Source organism: Xenopus laevis, chromosome 6L (genome assembly GCF_017654675.1).
Source record: "Xenopus laevis strain J_2021 chromosome 6L, Xenopus_laevis_v10.1, whole genome shotgun sequence".
Taxonomy (NCBI): Eukaryota; Metazoa; Chordata; class Amphibia; order Anura; family Pipidae; genus Xenopus; species Xenopus laevis.
Window position 1 is genome coordinate 23,547,290 of NC_054381.1, and position 22,121 is coordinate 23,569,410.

Sequence of the window (22,121 nt, forward strand, 5' to 3'; positions counted from 1 at the left end):
AAATAAAAATAGTATATATATATAGATATAGATATAGATAGATATATATAGATATATATAGATATATAGATATATAGATATATAGATATAGATATATATATAGATAAATGTCAAGCAAGCTGTTAACAACTTCAAATGGTTCAAGGGACCTCTGCCGTTGACTCTTACATGACCTCGACAGGTTTTAGATTAGTATTTTTGGATTCTAGCTATTTCCAGGGTTGGGGTATAATTTAAGTTTAAAAGAAAAAAAAAAACCTTGAACATTTTTTTTAACCCAAAAATGTAAGTTTTACCAAACTAGTAAACTCGAATTTTCCTGGAAAACACTACTTGTCCCTTAATACATCTGCGCCTTAAATTATAACTAAAGCCTAACTAGTAGCTAGAAATGTTGCACATTATGTTTTGTGTTTCTATACCAGCCCAAGACAACTAGAGCCCTTTAGCAGTAAAGATCTGTGTCTCCAAAGATGCCCCAGTAGCTGCCCATGTTCTATTCTGCTGATTCACTGCACATGCTCTGTGCTGCTGTCACTTACTGAGCTTAGGGACCCACTCACAATATACAGTACACATAGAATAGAAATGTCACAATATAAGACTAATTAGTAAATAATACAGATAATTACTACATGGCAGCACAGAAACCAGTGCAATTAGCATCAGAATTGTATAATCAGCCCTGTAGCATCAGCTTATATTACAGACCAACCTCATTTTCTGCTGGATAATTAGTGACGAGCCCTAAGCTTAGCTTCTCAACAGCTGCTCAGAGCCCACTGAGCATGTGAGTGTCACAGACACTTTCCAAGATGGTGACCCCCTGTGACAAGTCTGAAGTCCTGGATCATTGCTGCTATTGACAAGCTGAAACTTTAGGCTGGTGCAACAAGTTCAGTATATAAAATATGGCATTTTTAACCATATTAATTTTTAGGGTTTAGTTCTCCTTTAAAATCAATTTACTCTCTATCTGCCTTACATCTTAAAACAGTAACCCAGAATGGAGGATCAGTATTAACATACTCCATGTTCAGTATATCAGTAAGAGGCGCAAGTTTTCTCCAGGTCTATGAAGTTAACTAATCAGATATTTTCTTTTAAAATTCAAATTGGGAAATTTCTACCTGCCTATAGCTATGGGTTAGTAGATCTGGAGCAACCTTTGTACCTGCTGCTACATTCCTCTCAAATTAGCTCCATTGATTATTCACTGTTACTAATGTTTTGCAAACAAAGAGCAATGTAGATTTTATAAATAATTTCATAAATTCCAAATGAAATGTGGTAGTTCAGGTTCTTGTGAAACAAAAATGAATTCTGTTTTTGGGAAATATATTTTGGATCGGTGGCTTTGGACATCGTTACACAATTCAACACATTAACATAAACCTTTGTACCCTTTTCCCCAGTAGATATTTTGGCTGGCGAACTAACAAACACAAATTCCAGGCGGATTGGAATGCAGAGGAGGCAGAGAGAGCAGTAGCTACTGAATGGGAAGGAGTAGCATTCTAGAATATCACAACAAAGCCCAGCCTTTGGGTTCTGTGGCTCCATGCTGAGGTTACGTAACGTAGCTCTTATTATCCATTTGCATGGAGGGCAGATTTATTGCTTCTCAGCTGATCCACCGGCTAGAATTGCTTGGCTTTGATAAATTAGAATTCTCTGGGAAATGAATCCCAACATTAAGAATGAAATGCTGCTTGACAAAAGTGGAGATGAAATTAATACAGCCGGGCGACTGCAAGAAAAGAGATTAGCAGATAGAAATTGCTTCATTAACCTCTGGTTGCGGCTGCCAGAATCTTCTGCCTTGCAGTACTTTGCTACTGGATATAAAATGGGCAGAGAATTAACCAGTGGGATGTAAGAGTTTAAAGTAAATTAACAGGAATCACCTGCATCTCTCCAGCAGAACAAACTGGAGGAACAAACGCCCCTGTCCGCCTGCCATAGCTACTAGGGATGCACCGAATCCAGGATTCGTTTCGAGATTCGGTCTTTTTCAGCAAGATTCAGATTTGGCCGAATCCTTCTGCCCGGCCGAACCGAATTCGTATCCTAATTTGCATATGCAAATTAGGGGTGGGGAGGGAAATCACATGGCTTTTTGTCACAAAACAAGGAAGTACATTTTTTTCCCCTTCCCAACCCTAATTTGCATATGCAAATTCAGTTCGGTATTTGGCCAGATCTTTCGCAAAGGATTCGAGGCTTCGTCCGAATCCAAAATAGTTGATTTGGTGAATCCCTAATAGAAGCCCCGTAGCGGGGTGCATGGAGCTCCACATTCAGGCCCGGACTGGCAAATGCCAGAAGGGCTGCTGTATGGTTCCATAGAAAGTTATTATATAGTGGGCTGGTAGGGGGTTGTTTGGGCCTATGTGTGCTTGGAATGGCAGGGCTTATTTTGACTCCCAGTCCAGGCCTGTCCACATTTCACCACTTCATCAGCCAGGTGCTTTCCGTTTCCTTTGACAGGCAGATAAGAGGGATTTTCTTCTGTCAAAAACATAATATATGAGCTATATCTAGTATAAGTAATTCTAAAACAATTGGACTTGCTGAGTAATCATTGAAGGCGTTTCACTACTCACCCGAGAAGCTTCTTCAGTTCAACTGACTGGTGTGGGAAGTCCTCGGCATATAAACTCTTCCACTAATTCAATCACAATGGCACATTGTAACTCTTCAGAGAGGTGACATCTGAAATTCACAGAGCTGTGATGTAGTTACTGTGATAGGATTACCAAGGTATCATGCAACTCCTAGAAACAGGTGTCACTTGCGAGAGTTGCATGAATGGATGTGTGAAGTGTTTTGAAACCTCCAGCAGGCCCGGATTTGTGGAATACTCACAAAGGCCCGGGCCTAGGGTGCCAAAACTTTAGGGGCAGCGTGGCGCCCAGCCACTTCACAGAGCACTGGGGACTCAAAGGACCTTGTGGGGCCGGCCCTGGGACCATGCAGCAGCGGTGGGCAGACGCACAAGAAGCAGCCTTGACACGTACCGCCTCTTTCACGCGTAATTCAAACCAGCAATCTTCTTTATCCAAGATTTGGACATGAAGCTGCTTGGATGAGTAGAGAAATGTCTTCATTGATTACTCAGCAAGTCCAGTTGTTTTAGAATTACTTATACTAGATATACCATGACCTGGATGAATGGAAATCTTCGTAGTCATAATATAAGTGGTTATAATGATTTTGATGGTGTGCTAACCTAACACATGCATTCCTTGTAAAGCTCAATTGTGTCACCCAGAAGTGTTTAGGGTTCCCGTTTACTCCATCCAAACTTCCGTACTTGAATCTGAACATGAATAAATTGAATCTGCAGGTGTTCAGTGAGGACAGGCATATCCACTGGATGACAACTTTTGGTCCTGGGCCAGGGCACATCGTCCTAGTTGCTTATCCTTAAAAACCATCACAGGAATGTAATTTGCAACTGACCTGGGACACTGCTCAGATGGCACATGATTAGGGTTGTCCCCTTTCCCTGGTAGGGGGGTTGTGACGTTATGGGGCCGACCAATGACGTGGGCTATGACGTGGGGATTGGCCAATCACTATATCAATTTTGGGGAATCCAGTTTTAACCCAGAAAGTCCTTTAAAACACGGGGCTGTCCGGGTCAAAACTGGACAGATGGCAAACCTAGACATGAGGCAGTGATGCAGTAGGGTATGTTGCTGGATTGGGGCTGAGCATTTTTACAAAAAAGACAAACCCCCACATGTAATGAAAGGGACTAAGTTTGCTGCAAGCTACCTGCTAATTGGTTGCTATAAGTTACTGCTCCTGGGCAAACTTAATGCCTTTTATGATATAACACTGGAAATTGTCAGGGGCAATTCTTTAAAGTAAAATCTTTTCTGCTGGAACCATATGTGTCTCTAAAACAAAAAATATTCCTTTTCCAGTAAGAGGTGTCAACCAGCTCCAGGTCATGGAGGTGAGAAAGTCCTAGTTCATCTTTACGCTAATTTGTACATAAAATAAGGTCCCAAAATGGGCAGGAGTGGATGAATATGACATGAGGTTTGTCTGGGCAGTGAGGTTCAAGGTACAAGTAGGAGTGTTGTTTTGCATATCTACTTATTCAATCAAATCGATGATTGTTCTGCCATACTGACCCTTGTCATTTTTATTTGCCTTGGCAATCTCAGTATACGTGAATGTGTACCATAAGCCATGTTGTTACCGCCTCTTGAAATATATAGACCTGCCAATTTAATAGCAGGAGCCCAAGTGAAATCCTGCGCTGTCACTGTTGTTTTATGGTTTTCTCATGTTGGGTTTATTTCTATATAATACACAAAAGCCATGAATATCCTGTAAATTATATCCTTATAAACGGTGAGTTCTGATGTCATCAGTTATAAACGGTGAGTTCTGATGTAATTTCTGTCACATGACTCACCGAAACTTGTGTATTATAATAAATAAAGTACCCCCAGTTGCAAAATATGAGGATATTAGAAGTTACCTCGGAGTTTCCTGACCTGTATAAAAACACTCGGCCTTCGGCCTCGTGTTTTTATATGGTCATGAAACTCCTCGGTAACTTATAATATCCTTATATTTTACAAAAGGGGGTACTTTATTCACTATATAAACAGGTTATTGATGCTTCCCGGCATAGGAGGGATAATAGCTGTGCAGCATTCAGAACAGGAGCCCCGAAAGCCTCGCTCTAATGTAGTTGTGCTGGGAAGGCTTTCTTGGATTTTCTTGGATGAGATGAACATTCATGAGCATGTTCAGCTGTTTGGATTCCTACTTTTAATAGACTTGATTATCTCAAGTGGAGGGTTCGCAGCGGGCGATTAAAGAAACAGTACATTGCAATCTCTCCGACATGATCTAGCACTAATTCCTGTTTAGGGCTACCACTTCACTCCTTTCACTCCTTTAATTAAAACTGGACACATATTAAATCCACGTCCTACGAGGCTAATTAGCACTTTATTCAGAGGCACCCTGCGTTGATTCTGTGCAGCTGTGCCACATGCATTTAAATTAATTGCTAATTAGCCATGCATGATTTAATGTGTTTCTGGAATCTGCGTTTGAATGTGCCTCCGTACAAAGGCATACTAAAATCATCAAAACGTATATTTCAATCTATTATTGCATTTAGGTTAACCATCAGACATTAAAGGGGCAGTTAACTTTTTAGTATATTCTAGAATGGGCAATTTTAAGCAACTTTTCAACTGGTCTTTTTGTACAACTATATTTGCCTTCTGACTCTTTCCAGCTTTCAAATGGGGGGTCACTGACCCCAGTTAAAAAAACAAATGCTTTGTAAGGCAGCATATTTATTGTTATTTCTACTTTTTATGAATCTTCTTTTCTTTTGGAGCCCTCTCCTTTTCATAATCCAGTCTCTTATCTAAATCAATGCATGGTTGTATTTAGACCCTAGCAACCAGATTGCTGATATTGCAAATTGGAAAGCTGCTGGATAAAAAGCTAAATAACTCAAAAAACTATAAAAATGAAAACCAACTTTAAATTGTCTCAAAATATCACTCTAAAAATGCTAAGAAAATGCAGCATTTGGGTCTTTTTTTGGCCAAATACAATTAACAGGAGCACAGGAACGTTTCTGCCAGCTGAAAAACTCCTTTAGCATTCATTTAGGCTCTACAGTAGGATGCCCCTCTCTAGTAGCTAAGGGGTCAAGTTACATGGAGTCTCACAGGTTCGAAGCGATTGGAATCGGTTGCAGTCCATTAAAAATACCTCTGCTCCCCCTTACCCGCATTTCCCACTACTGACATCTGCCCGTATGGGGTTTCTTTCACTTCTTGAAGATAAAAACAGATTATATCTGAGTGCCTCTCAGATGATCCCCGCGGCCTGGAAAGGTATTCAGCCCAGAACAAAGCAGCCAGACACACCTATCTGTTCCTTTAGTACATGTCTGCTGCATTATGATTTTAGAGTTTTGTGCCATCGGTCTCTTGCTAGAGTCAGTTTTCGTGCTTAGAGATGGAAACGCAATATGATTTAAATCTAAAAATGTATGTATGAGCTAGTGGCATTACCTCTGGCTGCCGTCTATGCTGCTTAGATTTCCCTCCTCTCATAGGCAAGCTTCAGCTCAGGTTTCTACAGTGAAATCCTACTACTGTGCTTTTCACTACAGCATCGTAAAGTCCTGCCATTCCATATTTTAGCTGCACAGGGTGCATTCTTTGAATTAATTGGCTTGTTTTAGGGTAGGTGCCTTTGGGAAAGAAAAGCTCAAAGAAATTTAGAATCTTGGCAAACCAGACAACTTTCATTAACTTAAAGTGGTGGTTCATCTTTTTTTAAATTGAATTTTAATATGTTATAGAATGATCAATTCTAAGCAACTTTTCAGTTGGTCTTCATTATTTCTCTTTTATAGTTTTTGAATTATTTGCATTTTTCTTTTGACTCTTCCTAGCTTTCTTTTAAAGACTTTTTTGTATTTATTTATTTTTTTAGCGTGTTTGCCTTAATTAGTATTCTGATGCTCTCCTACACAGAGGAGAGTGCTTATGTTAGGGTAAGGGCACACCTGGAGATTCAGGGAGATTTAGTTGCCCGGCGACTAATCGGCTTTTCTTTGGGGCGCTAATCTCCCCAAGCTGCTTCCCCGTGGCTTGCCTGCGCCAATGCACTCGCGGCGCTTCGATTTCCGAAGTCGGAAATCGAAGCACCGCAAACTTTTCATTGAAGCAGTCGGAAGTCACGGGGAAGCAGTTCGGGGAGATTAGTCGCCCCAAAGAAGAGGCGATTAGTCGCCGGGCGACTAAATCTCCCCAAATCTCCAGGTGTGCCCTTATGCTTACAGTCTGGGATGTACATATATATATAGTAGATACTATATTCACAATTGAAAATTGACAAAAAAGATAAACTAAAACAAAGATTACAAAATGAATCGTTTCTGTGCACTTCTCCGTGTCTAAACTAGGGCAGGTGGCAGAAGAGGTATCGTGCCTGGCGCCCCTCCAGCTTTGCTCCCTAGGCATGTACCTCTTCTGCCTACCCCAAGTTCCAGCCCTGGTCCATGTTTACTTCATTTTATGAGGTTGAACCCTTCAAATAATTTTATCCAGCTTTCAAATTTCACAGCAAGCCTATTTTATGGAAAATCGAATTACCTCCAGGCCTATTTTAGACTCCAAAATAAAAGTTATCATAATTTGATCATTGACTGGCATAGGCTTACCAGGAGCTCCGATTTTAGCACATGTATTGTAAGTATCCCTGCTAATATTCAGCGTCCGTTCATTTACCATAATCAAGTTCATTCTAGTACAGAAAGTACTATGAAGGAAAGAGGGAGTGAAGTTTTTTTTTCCATGAAGCTGTTTATTTTGCTACTATAAAAATGAACTGTATCAGTTATCTTCAGTACCTATTTGAGACCAGAATTGGTTTGTTGAGTAACACTTGGTAGGGGTCTTTCCGAAGTTCAATCTCTATGATTCTATCTATTAAAAGACCAGTAACATACATGTTTTTAAAACGGAAAAAAGAAAACCAAGACATTTTTCACTTTTAATTCGCAAAGCTTTTATTTAGAAATTACTTACCAAATCTCTGCCTGCCCTCCTCTTCAGAAACGGCAACAGGGTGACGATCCATTGTGCGGCGCTCGATTTCTCCTCCCTGCCTTCTATATGAGATAATTTCGAAAAACGGTCCACACACCAATATTGCAGTCGGGGATTGTGCCCCTTTTATTAATGCCACCAACAATCAATAATCAATTGATTATTGATTATTGATTGTTGGTGGCATTAATAAAAGGGGCACAATCCCCGACTGCAATATTGGTGTGTGCGGACCGTTTTTCGAAATTACAAAGCAGTAAGGAGACCTGGCAAGGTCAACGGAAGACCAGCACCACTACGCAGAATAAGTGGAAGGAGGTGTGCGGTAATATAAAATTTCATTCTATATGAGATAGCCAGGAAGGAGAAACCGAGCGCCGCACGTTGGATCGTCGCCCTGTCGCTGTTTCTGAATTGGGGGGCAAGCATAGAATCAGTAAGTGATTTCTTAATAAAAGCTTTGCGAATCAAAAGTGAAAACTGTCTTGGTGTTTTTTTCCGTTTTAAAAAAATGTACGTTACTGGTCTTTTAATATTATGTTAAAAAGAAACAAATTTTAAAAAAGAAATTATGTTACTGGTCCTTTAAAGTAAAAATTCTAGACCCTGATTCTAGAACAAAATCTTGTAGCTTCTCTAGATTGCAACCAAATATTCAACAGTGCCCTCACTCTCTCCACAATTTCTAAAGCAGATCAAACTATGGTTGGGTTAATAGTTATGCAATTTGGTAGGGTCCATGTACCATACTACCTTATTTATCCTGGACTAGAGTGTTAATGGAATTCTAAGCTGTATTTTCCCAGATTTGTGTCCACAGCACTTGTCTATTGTAATTTTCAATTCCTTTTCCCATTGCTTAGTATAAGTTGGTAAGGAGGGAAGTGCTGAGTTTAATATTTCTTTATAGAGTGATGATATTACACCTGGACTGCATGGAAATTTAAGACAAAAAGACTTCCTACAGTCACTGTGTATTATCACACACATGCCTTCAATATTGTTTTTAAATAATGGTGAACTTGTAAGTACTGAAAATACTCAATTTTTGGAAGGTCGTGTTGTGTAGTTATGGATTCCCATTTCTTAATTCCCTGAAGTCCTATAAAATGGACAACATATTTCATATTATGCCTATGCCACCAATAAAAATCGTGTGCCTCCAGTCCTGGAAAAAATTAGGGTTTCGATATATAAACATTGCTGGATATTTGGGGGGGGGGGGGCAGTACTTTTTTTATGGACTTGATCCCATATGGGATCATTTTTATGTTTGGGGTAAGTGAAACTGAACTCTCTTGTTTGGAGAGCCAAGGCGGTGCTGCTGGGACTAATAGACTAATCCGATCCGCTTCGATCTGTACCCACAGTAGGAGGAGGTTAGGACGATAAAAATGAAGGATGGGCATAATCTGAGCATCTTGATTTAATAAAGTATATTTGGGACATTCAGCCCTCCCCTATTTCTAGGACCAAAAGAGCTTTCTGCGATTACCCTGTTCTTTTATTAGCCCATTAAATTGTATTAAATTTCTCTGCATGCCAGTCAGTGCTTGCTGTTGATCTGTTTTTGGAAACACACAAAAAAACATAAAATGTGGGTAACATTTTTACCGCATTTATTTTTCCATACTACAAAATCTGCAATTAAGACCATGCTAATAATAATGAATCAAGTTTTTTTCCAGAGCTGAGGTTAGTTTGCTTGATATAAACCTTCTAATGATGTTGGTATGTTCACCGCTAAAAAATGGACTCTTCCCAGCTTTCAAATGGGGGTCAATGACCCCATCTAAGAACAAATGCTCTGAGAGGCTACAATTAAATTGTTATTGCTACTTTTTATTACTCATATTTCTATAAAGGCCTCTCTTATTTATATTGCAGTCTCTTATTCAAATCAATGCATGGTTGCTAGGTTAATTTGGAGCCGAGCGACCAGGTTGATGAAATTACAAACTGGAGAGCTGCTGAAACATAAATCTAAATAACTCTAAAAACCAATTGAAAATTGTCTCAGAATATCACTCTCTGCATCATACTAAAAGTTAATTCAAAGGCGGTTGGTTGCAGGTATCATAGGTGGCTGGCAGGCATTTCTCCACCCAGGGAATTAAATGCCATTAGCGTTAAGCAAGTAGAAGAGCGGGGTAAGCAGAAGAGCAGGGTAAGTACCTGTAGGTAGGTGAGGGAGGGGTGTAGTTGGTTGGTGTATGGAATGTATATGGGTTTTATGAAAGGGCTGGAGTCATTGCTGTGCACACTGTTGAATTGACGTGTGCTTAGAACGGCTGTTTAATATGCCTTCTGTAGCCTGACTGTTTAGTTGCAAATGACTGAATTTCCTGATTACATATAATTTTTGCACCAAGGATGGTTTACTAGCATAAGAGCTCTGTTATTTCAAGAAATGTTTCTCAAATCTTTCCCAAGCATAAGAACATCAGAGCAGCCTCTTTCTTTCTCCTGACAACTTCCTTGACTACTTGGTGGTCAGTCTGGTCAGAAACTGAACAGCCGGTGAAGCTGTTGTAACAAAATCCATTCATATTTACAGCACATGTATCCTTTAATATCTAAAAAGAAAATAAATAATGAATGTAAATGACAAAAGTGCTTAGAATAGCCCCCATATCAATTTTACATTCACTTTTTTTAAAGGTTTACTTATCCTTTAAGAACCAGTGTTTGTTGTGAAACAAGGGTTGGTCTTTCAAGAGGAGCTTGAACCACAAAGCTCCAACAATCATTGTTTTAAGGTTTTGACCTGATTACTGGATTTGGTGTAATTCAGTAATGTACAAGTCCTGCAGCAGATTATTTTGCAGTAAACAGTCTTTTATTGTCTGCTATGTATGCAGCCAACTTGCTGATTAGGATTCAGAAACTCTTAGGAACCACTATAAGGCTGGGGTGGCTAACATCCTTCTATTATTTTTCTTTAGGCTCAGGATGTCTGATGACTGCTTATGACCTAATTCAGGCCAGGAAAGAAGCCCAGCTGTCAGCGACTCAGGTAAATATGGTTTCTGATAGCAGACATACAGAGAATACACATTTTCTTGTGTTCATAGTCACACCTTTGTGTTCATGTCAAAATACTTGGTATCGGTAATAGTTCATCCTCTGGACTAGCCAATATTATCCTGAAAGAATTCCCAGTGGATCATAAAGCAGTGATATAAGAGGACAACTCCAAAATCTTCAAAGACATTTACAATGAATCATTAATATGCACCTATAAGATATACCAACCTTAGACTCGGGGGCTGGTGGTATCTGCACCCAGTCCTATTCATTCCAGCCCTGCTGCCATGATGTGAAAGTGGCTACTTTGAAGATCAAGGAAAGAGAACGCAACCGTAGAATTTATAACTACAACACCTTTTATTGGTGTGTGTGTGTGTAGAGACACACGTCTCGCTTAATAAAGGGATTTCATCCCAAAACAGGTTGTTTCTTTTGACGCACCAATAAAAGGTGTCGCTAAAGTTGCATTCTCTTTCCTTGATCTTTTATCCCATGGAAGAACAGGAATTTCAAGATACATACTAAAACATTGAAGAATAGAACTCCATATGGGCGATTACAACAACATGTCATCGCTACACCTTTATTTATATTTGACCAGCCTGAAAACATTGCATTTACATGAATTGTGCTTTACAACCAGTCTACTGGTCAGTTGTACTCACAATATTCATAGGTTAGGAATGAACTCAAGATGTGCATAGCGGTCAATGGTGGAGACAAGCCTGAAGATGCTCTAGTGAGATTTTAGTTGAATGCTGATAACTCCAAGAAATAACAGAACAACTGCTATGATATTTTATGAACAGGGGGTTTGACCAAATGTTAATCTGCATTGATCTTTAACCTGTAGACTTGGACATACAATTTGAACCTCAACTTTCTTTCTATGCTTTTTGATTACTTGTTGAAAAAAGAAAATAAGGTGCAGATCCCATCTTGAAGAGGACCTCTTGTAGTTGACTATATATGTGTATATATATGTGTGTATATATATATATATATATATATATATATATATATATATATATATATATATATATATATATATATATATATATATATATATTCTAATGATTTGTTATTTTGTCAGTGGATTACCCCTGGTGAAAACTGCCTGCGCCAGTGGCTTCCCAATAAAACAGATTGTTGTCTTCCATCCATTTTGCTTGCTGTGTTCTTTTTTTTTTTTTTTTTTTTTTAATTTCTTGGCCTGTGGAGCAAGAGTCTACGGCTGGCTTGTAGATTTATAGCACAAGTTTATTAACCGTTTCTGTAATGCATATAAACATCCACTTGCTCGCACTTGCTTCAGATAATTATTACTCATTAAGCCTAATGGATTCTGAAGCAAGAACTCTATTAACGAGTATTGAGTGGTGGGAAATATTCTAGAAACCTTTTAGAAATCCAAGACCATGCCTACAGGAGCTGCATGAAATATCTGGGCCTTTATGTTAGGCACATTGTTACTGATATGGGTATTTTTACCCATTCATTTTCTTACCTACATTGTTTGTTTGTTAAGCTGCATGAAATATCTGGGCCTTTATGTTAGGCACATTGTTACTGATATGGGTATTTTTACCCATTCATTTTCTTACCTACATTGTTTGTTTGTTAATGGCAGAATTATGTGCTGAACGTGGCTAGTGCATTTTGTTCTTCTGTATAACAAGAAGTCAGTAAGGCCAAAATTAATATGTTTGATGGTCACCTTCAGCAATTGAAGAATAGTATCTATAACTTGTATCATGCTTACTGAAATTTGGTGAGGGGTCAGAGAAGGCCCCTGCCAGTCCACCTGTAGATGGAGGTCCATTAAAAATCAAATGTTCGTAGTATTCGAGCTTTTTGAAAACGAGATTAAAAGAGAAGAAAAGTTTGTCTAACTTGAAGATGCCAACCGTTCGGCACCCCCAAGTGATCGCACATACCTGAAACACAGGGCTGGTGCTCCTATCAGCAGAAAACTGCTCCAGCCCTGGATTCTTACAGCGAGCACCACGGAGCAATTTTCTTTTGGTTTCTTCTTTTTTCTCGCTGCTGCCCAAAAAAAAACAAAAGTGCACCAGTTCTGGGTTAATTTCCAGAGTGAATTGCCATTATTTTTAACCCAATGAATGCAAAGTAGATCATTGGTCACAAATTGACCATTTCATGCAGGACTTTTCCCTGTCAATGGTAATCACTTTCTCATTCCTATCCACCCATCTCATAATCTTTCAAGCCAGGCCCTTTAGAGAGACTCACTCATATACTGACCACAAAAAGCCACGTTTGTGGACATTGCCATTGTGTTCAAGCTCAGTCTTTTATGCATAGGTATTAGGGTTGTTAAACTTCAGGCTGGTGTTGAGCAGGAGTTCCATTCTCAAGGTTCGACTTGGCACTTGACCTAAAATACATAGGTCCCATACCTGTAAAGGTGGGGAATTTGTTATCCAGAATGGCCAGCACTGGGGGTTTTCCATATAAGGAATGTTTCTGTAATTTGGATCTCCATAGCTTAAGTCTATTACAAAAAATGATTTAAACATTAAATAAACCCAATAGGTTTTGCCTCCAGTTAGGATTAATTGTATCTTAGTTTGGATCAAGTGCAAGTTACTGTTTTATTATTAGAGAAAAAGGAGATACTTTTTGAAAACTTGAATTATTTCATTAAAACGGACTCTATGGCCTTACCCTAATTAGGAACTTTCTGCATAACGAGTTTCCAGATAACAGATCCGGTGCCTGTATATCTGTTTATTCATCAGCCACAAAGCTTGTTTCTTTATCTAAATAATCTGAAAGAATAATTATATTTACTATATTTGTGCGTTGTACCTGTCAATGACAAATTAGGAAATCATACTGGCTATTATGATACTGACAAAAACAGGGGTGACTCCTAAGTCACCTGTTAAGTAATTTCTGGAATTGTATTTATAATGAAGTATAAACACTGGCCCAGGCTATTCCCTTAAACATTATTACTTATCAGCATGGTGATCACATACAGTTGCTTTCCACTAGGAAAATACAGGTATGGGATCTGTTATCTGGAAACACGTTATCCAGAACGTTCCTTATTCGGAAAAACCCAGGTCTCGAGCATTCTGGATAACCAGCCTATACCTGTACTGGGAGATGAATTTGGTACCAGGTGAAATGCAAGTCTGGTTACTGAGCTGAATATATGTAATGTGTTTATAAAATGTATTGTGTTACTAAATCCATGTCTTTCAAATGATTGCTTCAACAAGGAGCTATGTATGTAAATATGTATACACAGTAGGTCTGTATGTTGAGTTATCATTCAATGCTGGGAGTTGTTGTAGAGCTAAAGGCATTCTTGGCTTGCACTTCAGGATATGTTGGTTCCTTTCACTAAATGACAACAAAGCCCATATAAACGCTGTAATACTATACATCCAATGCAAATAGAGGCTTACACAGACTGTCCCTTTATGTTGGGGACAAAGAAATAACAAACCCATGCCCATACTATAATAGGAGATTGTCTTCTAAAGAATTTACGGAGTGGGCAATCCCTCTCCTGCCATAAAACGGAAATAACAATTTAGCAATTAACAACATTGTTTGGCCTAGTTTCCTCAACAAGTCCTAATGACACCAAAGTAGTGTCAATCTCATTAGGGTCTATCTCAGAGAATTATGTTGGTGCAACGATTGTGTGCTGATGAATCTGTACTTCCCCTTTATCCGTTCCTGAGGTTCCATTCTGATTGCACTTCACTGTAGTATTTTGTCTGCATCATGTGTAATATACAGGAATAAAGCTTGAAATGCACAAATCCAAGATTTTATAAAACCCATATGAAATGTGAGGTTTACAGATTACAGAGTGCTAAATCTAAAGCAAAGCCTCAAGGACAGTGGGAAGGTTACATTACAGAAATTAAATTACAGAAGTGCATCAGAGACTTGGACGCGCATCCCAAGGTCTTGGTCATAATTATATAGGAGCACATCAGCTCGGACATGGTATAGTTATAACATAATAAAAGACAGAAGTACAGTCTCTGTAATTTAGATCTCACATTAAATAATAATATCACATTATATCTCACATTATTAATAGTAATAAAGGATTTTATGCTGATCATTTGTGGATATTTCCTTACCTGAATGCCAGCCCATGCAATTGCTACAGGTCCACCAGAAATTTAAAGCATTTGATCCCTTTTTGGTAGAATGTCATTGTTCAGGGCTAAGCCACACTGTAAGGCAGTGGTTCCCAAACTGTTGGACTTGGAGCAGTGGCAAGGGTTGAGGATGAAGACCAGTTAGTGTGAGATTTGGGGAGAATGTCTAATTTTTGTATTAGAGATAGCTGAAACTCAGCTGGAAGGTCAATTTTGGAAAAAAATTGAGGTTAACACTTGTTTCCTGCCCAGGATATTTCTGGAACTATGTATAAATGAAACCAGTGCTGTGGGGAGCTGAGATTTGGTGGATTTAATATCTAGACACTTGACCTTGGAGGCATCTTCATGAACTATACCCACATTAAGGAAATATACAGATTGCTAAACTGATATTTTATTATTAAAACAAATTACAACCTACATCAGGGTTACAAAGAACTGATGCAAAGTCTGAGCCAATGACAAAGCCACAGAGCAACCCCTCTCTTCTCATAACAAACATCACTAGTTTTAGGTTTTTGCCTGTTGAACTCTTGAGCTCTTGTTCTTTCTCAGCATTTGTGCACTTGCTAACTGCTCTCAATAATAAATAGTAATGGTTGCCCATCGATCTCTTGGAGGCTTTATGGCTCGCTCTTCTTTGTGGAAATCTTCCAGTGTCTTTACATATTGTACATGTTGTGCTCAGTGAACGGTGGCCAAGATTCTGCTGACAGATGGCAGCTTTAATACCTTTGCTGCTTCCCTGCTCTCCTAATGAGCAGCATTTATGGAAGTGGGGAAAAGACATTGTGGGAAGCAGCTCTTACTTCTTTCTGTTCTTCACTCTGAGCCATGACCTTGCATATTCATTGTCCGATAAAAGGCTCTTCCAAGAGAAACAAATATATGTCAAACCACCTGTGCTCTTGAATGTAGACACCATTAACTAAATCAAAGATGATACTGAGTAAATATTTTTAAAATTGTTCACAATGAGCCCAGGCAGGACACATGATGGAGTCTTTGGCTCATCTGAAGCTTGGATTGCTGGGTATCATGTGGGCATAGATTTTCAGGAGATTGTTGGGCATTACCACCAGTGTCAGACTGGCCCACAGGGATACCAGGAAAACTCCCGGTGGGCCCAGTTGTTAATGGCCCTCTTACTTCTAACCATTTAGTGAGGAGAGGAGAAATAATAGTTTGGAACAGTGTTGTAACTAGATGTTACTGGGCCTGAAACCAAATTAATTTTAGGGCCTCCAACATAACTAGAGGTTGTCCATTGTTTACCAATATACCAATATTTTTTTTACCAATATATGTTGAAATTGCTTATTATTTAAGGCCCTTATGAGGTCCCTATACCTCCTGTGGCCCCCTCCAACCGCAGGGTCTGCTTCCTCTGTAGTTACACCCCTGATTTAGAAAGTGGGCCCACGGTCTAAGGTTTTCTGGTGGCCCCTGGCATTCCAGTCTGACACTGATTACCACCATGACCCCACTCTTGTACTGCACCTTGTGCCCCATTCCATGCCCTTAAAATCTGCTCTCTGCCCGCCTATCTCTTTTAATTGCAGTCCCTCTGCCATGGGGTGATTCCTGCTGAGTTTAGAGCCATAGGAAGTTCACTGGGATTCAAACCTAGTATCTGGGGTTTCTTAAATTATAACCACATAAATACTGCAGCACCCCATTTCAATGGGAAATTGTGCTTTATTAGGTCAAGGAATAAGTGGCAATAGTTTGGGCCCCTACTAGCGGTTTCTCAAGCTTGCCTGGTTATGCATGACAATAGCTACTTAAAGAAGTTGTGTACCACCATATTACGTGTACCATATTGTACATGTTGTGATCAGAGAATGGGGCCTAGGATTCTGATGCTTTGCACCAACCCATTGTTGTTCACCTTAAATTAACTTTTAGTATGATGTAGAGAGTTATGTTCTGAGACAGTTTGCAATTGGATTTAATTTTTTATCATTTGTGATTTTTGAGTTATTTAGCTTTTTATTCACCAGCTCTCCAGCTTGCAATTTCAGCAATCTGGTTGCTATGGGACCAAATTACCCTAGCAACCACACATTGATTGAAATAAGATACTGGAATATGAACAGCAGGGGATTCAAATAGAAAGATAAGTAATAAAAAGTAGCAGTAGCAACATTTATAGCCTTATAGAGCATTTTTTTATTAATGGGGTCAGTGACCCCCATTTGATAACTTGTTTTAATTTATTTTTTTTATTAATTTTTAATTTTGAAAATAGCATCTACCATATCTGTACATTACTGATGACTTTAACATAAGTGCTCCCCTCTGCTTTAAAAGACTTAAAAAGAAAGCTGGGAAGAGTCAGAAGAAGAAGGCAAATAATTCAAAAACTATAGAAAAGAAAAAGATGAGAGTCAGTTGAAAAGTTGCTTAGAATTTACCATTCTATAACATACTAAAATTTAATTTAAAGGAGAACTAAACACTAAGCCTAAAGTTTCAGCTTGTCAATAGCAGCAATGATCCAGGACTTCAAACTTGTCACAGGGGGTCACCATCTTGGAAAGTGTCTGTGACACTCACATGCTCAGTGGGCTCTGAGCAGCTGTTTTCTCGGAAAAATCGTATGAATTGACCATCAACTAAAAAGACCAATTTGCCAGGAAAACAAAGGGGAGCTGCCTGCTTGGCCCTGCAAACATAGATAGATTGCACTGGGACCGACAAAGATTTTTTGACCTGGCCTATCAATTTCCTGACATATGTCGGCCGAAAAATCGTAAGATGTACGATTGTTCGAATCCCACTAACTGCACGATAATTTCGAAGAATTGGTTGGACTTCTCTAAAATTGGTCGTTCGGCAAGAAGAATCGTCGCGTCTATGGGGAGCTTTAGGGGTCAACACTAATTATCAAGCAGAAAATGAGGTTAGCAATATAAGCTGATGCTACAGGACTGATTATTAAATTGTGATGCTAATTGCACTGGTTTCTGTGATGCCATGTAGTAATTATCTGTAATAATTACTAATCAGCCTTATATTGTGACATTTCTATTCTATGTGTACTGTATATTGTGAGTGGGTCCCTAAGCTCAGTAAGTGACAGCAGCACAGAGCATGTGCAGTGAATCAGCAGAAAAGGAGATGGGGAGCTACTGGGGCATCTTTGGAGACACAGATCTTTACTGCTAAAGGGCTGTGGTTGCCTTGGGCTGGTACAGAAGCCCAAAACATAATGTACAACATTTCTAACCTACTGCTTTAGTTCTCCTTTAAAGCTTGTTTTGTCTACAGTATATGATAGTTTGGGATATTATCCAGTTTAATATCAGTAATAAAGAGAACAATACAACAGCGCTTTCAGCAGGGGGACAGACTAGAAGGCGATGGGATAGGAAAATGGGGAGCGTGGGAAAGTCTGTTATCACAAGTAGATATCAGTGGCTGCAGTTGGCACAGTAATGCCATTGTTTGTGCCTTAGTAATTAATTATATGCCACTGATTACGCCTGTGCTTTGATATACGCCTAGAGAGTGACCTGGGCAGGCAGCAGGCATGTGGGGTATATACTGGACTGTATATTGAGGTATGGCTGAATGTGTACCTTTATTCAGAATTTTAGAGAGATATGGACGGCTAGAAGGGGAGCGTCAGGGAGGAGAGTCACTAGGACGGGGCACTTCTGCCATCCAGCAGGCAGATCAATACACCAGCTTAAACTTGAACGAACACAATTTATAGAGCTTTCCTTGAAAGGGGATTATTGCTGGAATGACGTCCCTTTGGGGCTGTTCCACATGTGCAGAGAGAGTATTGTTAGCTGGGGATTTAGCCTTGATGTATATCACGTGCTGCCTGTCTTACAATGTGGGGGGGATCTGCAACAGCTTGTGGGTTCACATCCCAGAAGGCCCTCTCTGCAATAAATCATCCTAATTGGCACCGGACATCCCAAAAGAGCAAACGGTTGTACTGTCATTTGGTTTTGAAATGATGGATCTGCCTCCTATTGGACAGCAAATAGGGACCTGGAATGAAAAAGTCTAAAAATAAATGTGGTGGGGATCTTAAGATGTAGCATTAGTTAGTATAGGTATCCGTGTATATAGTAAATGTGTGTATAGATAGGTCTGTATCGGTGTGTGTGTGTGTGTGTGTGTGTGTATATATAATATATATATATATATATATATATATATATATATATATATATATATATATATATATATATATATATATATATATATATATATAGTGAATAAAGTACCCCCTATTGTAAAATATAAGGATATTATAAGTTACCAAGGAGTTTCATGACCATATAAAAGCAAGGCCATGGAACTCCGAGGTAACTTCTAATATCCTGATATTTTACAACTGGGGGTACATGGTGAGTCATGGGACAGAAATGACATCAGAACTCACCGTTTATAACTGATGACATCAGAACTCACTGTTTATAAGGATATAATTTAGAAGATATTCATAGCGTGTGTGCGTGTGTGTGTGTATATATGCAGAGGGGTGGAACTTGATGGACTTTTGTCTTTTTTTTATAAATATCTGCCATCTCACTCGATCTACAAGAGGTGCATGAAGGAAAATAATATATATATGTTCATTATTATCTATCATTTATTTACTGCCAACACATTTACACACACTTCAATTTTATCCGGAACCAATTAAACTGCCTGTATGGGAGAAAACCTGCAGAGGCCCAGGGAGAACATACATTATAATTATTAGATATATTTATAATGGGAGTAATAATTGAAGTAATAAAATATATATGATTCTTGGAACTGATAAAATTTTCAAAATAAGCTCAATGTTGCCACCTGCTGATCAGCTTTAGTTATAGCATGTAGAGAATTGGGGAGCGCACAAATGTATATAGTGCAGTTTACTGGTAGATTCCATGTTAACTAGGAACCCTACTTAATTACAAATATGCAACTGGACTCGCCTTTACTAATCTTGCTGCACTGTATGTTAATCCTGTACTAAATCATTTGCCATTGGGAGAAGATTAAATGTAAGACTCTGAAGTAATCAGTGTGCTGAATAAAGCTGGTAAAAAAAACCTTATAAACAAATCAATAGTGACCGTTTAAATGATATATTTTGTGCAGGGGATATGGACACATGGGGGTATATTTATTAAAAAGTGAAGTTAAGGCCCCCATACACGGGCTGATAAAAGCAGACCGAGTCTGCAGCTTATTGGCTTGTGTGTGGGGCCCTCCGACGGTCTTCCCCATTCGATATCTGGCCAAAAGTCGAGCAGATCGGGCAGGGTTAAAAATCCTGTCGGATCTCGGCAGCATCTGTTCATTGATTTGGTCCCGTTATCTGACCGCCCGTATTGCCTGAATTATGAACCAATCGTTGGGTCCTAGGGCCCACGATCAGATCAGCCCGATATCGCCCACCTCAATGTGGACATATCGGGGAGAGATCCGCTCTTTTGGCGACATCTCTGTGTATGGCCACCATTAGGGATCACCACAGTCCTCAAGAGCGAAATTCCGCCAATCTCCATTAATTTCTATGGGATTTTAAAAGAGTATTTATCACTGGGTGAAAGTTCATCCTTTGATAAATATGCCTTTCAAAACGTTTTAAGGAGGCGCAGCTATAATGAAATATTATATATACCTACAGAGCATCACTACAATTGGAGCTCAGAACACAAGCAGAATGGGCAGCGGGGCCAGTTAAAGGCTGTGAAAGAGGCATCACTATTTTTCTTGCTTCCCATTTATTTTATACTCTGCTTCTACTCACCAGATACACAGTATATTACTGCCTAAAGCGAATGCGTCCGAAGGTTTCAAGGTGCAGTGGGAATAATGAGATCAATGACCTTTTAGCGCATGGAAAACATTCTCATCACTGCGTCAGCAACTGCCTTCATCCGCCTGACTCTGAAACGTCTCGGTGCTTTATGAGACGATAAGAAGAACAACATTATTGCTTTCCTGTTATTTCCAATCATGCATTAGGCAGGGCTATGAAAAACCTCAGCACACAGAAAGGAAAACATGGACAATAACGGCTACAGATATAGGACCTGTTATCCAGAGTGCTCAGGACCTGGGGTTTTCCGGATAAGGGATCTTTCCATATTTTGGACCTCATTTAAATGAACAGTAACACCAAAAAAGAAAGTGTTTTAAAGTAAGGAAAATTTCATGTAGTGTTGCCCTGCACCGGTAAAACTGCTGTGTTTGCTTCAGAAACACTACTATAGTCCATATAAACAAGCTGCTGTGTAGCAATGGCTGAAATTGAAAAATAACTATATGGCACAGATTAAACATACCTCCCAACTGTCCCTTTTTCTGAGGTACAGTCCCTCTTTTGACAGCTCAACCCGCAGTCCCTCATTTGTACTGGAAAGTCCCTCTTTTCTATGCACTGAACAGCCAGAAAAAGAAACAAAGTTTCTCACTTAATTGGCTTTTAGCAGAGAGCCCAGAACAGCTAACAGGTGCAAATAAGATACTTTGTAACAATTTTGAGACACAAAAACACAGTTTAGTTAAGGAGAAATATTTTCAAACTTTCATAACCTGCCAAATTTTGTAAAACAAACATGGTAATTAGGGGGTGTGGCCACAGAAAGGCATGCGGTCAAAAATTTGCTGCGCTATGTGCGGGAAAAAAATTTTTTGTCCCTCTTTTACTTCCAAAATGTTGGGAGGTATGGATTAAATAGTGGATAACAGATAACACCATTATGTTCTACAGAGCTTATCTGCTGTGTAACCTGAGCCCTTTCTCCTTTGAATGGCTGCCCCCATTGCTACAGATTTACCAGTGCAGGGCAACGCTGAATTATATTTTTATCACTTTAAACACTTTTTTTTTGATGTTACTGTTCCTTTAAACATTTAACCACGTTAGGCTTGTTTTACATCCAGTTAGGATTAATTATATCTTAGTTGGGATCAATTACAATCTATTGTTTTATTACTACAGAGAAAAAGGAAATCATTTTAAAACATTGAATTATTTGACTATAATGGAGTCTATGGGAGACATAGGGATGCACCGAATCCAGGATTCGGTTCGGGATCCCGCCTTTTTCAGCAGGATTTCGGATTCATCCAAATCCTTGTGCCTGGCCTAACCAAATCCGAATCCTAATTTGCATATGCAAATTAGGGGTGGGTAGGGAAATCACATGACTTTTTGTCACAAAAGAAGATTATTTTTCCCTCTTTCCTGCCTCTAATTTTCCGGTATTTGGTTCGGTATTTAGCTGAATCTTTCACCAAGGATTCGGGGATTCGGCGGAATCTCAAATAGCGGATTTGGTGCAATAAATAGGGT

The 22,121-nt window shown here is 39.2% G+C and overlaps 1 protein-coding gene across 5 annotated transcripts in view; it reads left to right on the forward strand.

Moving 5' to 3' along the window:
• The window catches only part of LOC108718775 (MAGUK p55 subfamily member 7), a 215,484-nt gene that overhangs the window by 37,864 nt on the left and 155,499 nt on the right, over positions 1 to 22,121 (forward strand). For all 5 annotated transcript variants that reach the window (XM_041565831.1, XM_041565832.1, XM_041565833.1 and 2 more), the window contains exon 3: positions 10,559 to 10,629. The gene's annotated coding sequence lies outside the window, so the exon portion shown is untranslated. The remainder of the gene's footprint in view (positions 1 to 10,558; positions 10,630 to 22,121) is intronic.